A 783-nucleotide genomic window follows, 5' to 3' on the forward strand; every position below is an offset into this window, starting at 1 on the left:
TCGTCAATCTCTTTTCAAATTACCTAATTATATAATTATAATTGTTTATGATTTATAAATGATTGTTTATCAATTACTAGATATGTGTTTTTCGTAGTAGAAGAAATTGCAATTTGTAGAAAAATAATCGATTTTTTATTCAAGTAATCTATTAGTTAGTAAATAGAACTTTCTCTTTTATTAGTTAGTGAATGAAAATCATTTTTCTTTTAGTAAGTAGAAATAATTTTTTTTTACAACAATTGATTATTTTACGAGAAAAAGTTTTAATTTTTTTTAGTCAATCAATTTTATTATCTATCTAATTGATTGACTAAAGAAAATAATTCATTAGATCTTTTTAGAATCTATTTTTTGTATATATACAAACAACCAATCAAATGTATTCATAACACGCTTTTCCTATTAATGATTCACGTTGTTGTTTCTTCTTCCAGTACCAGTTCAATTCAAAAACATAACAAAGATTAATCTTAATTTTACAATATAACAGTTAAATTTAAAATCGGGCCTGCTACACATTCATATAACCATGTAATCACGTTGATTCAAGTTCAAATAGAGACACGCACATTAATAAAGCGTGAAAACACGTACCCGAAAATTCCTTCGTTATTGGCGCTCATTATAAAGAAACGTTACTTCTTCCAAAATACGAAACCTCACGAAAACACTCCATCTATTCGAAACTCTCTCAAAATCACTCAAACTTCAGTCACGTTCTCTGCGGAAACCACTACTAGAAAAGAATTGCGACAAGATTTCCCCACGAAGAAGCAAAAA

The sequence above is a fragment of the Arachis ipaensis genome, chromosome B09 (assembly GCF_000816755.2).
Source record: "Arachis ipaensis cultivar K30076 chromosome B09, Araip1.1, whole genome shotgun sequence".
In the NCBI taxonomy this organism is placed as follows: domain Eukaryota; kingdom Viridiplantae; phylum Streptophyta; class Magnoliopsida; order Fabales; family Fabaceae; genus Arachis; species Arachis ipaensis.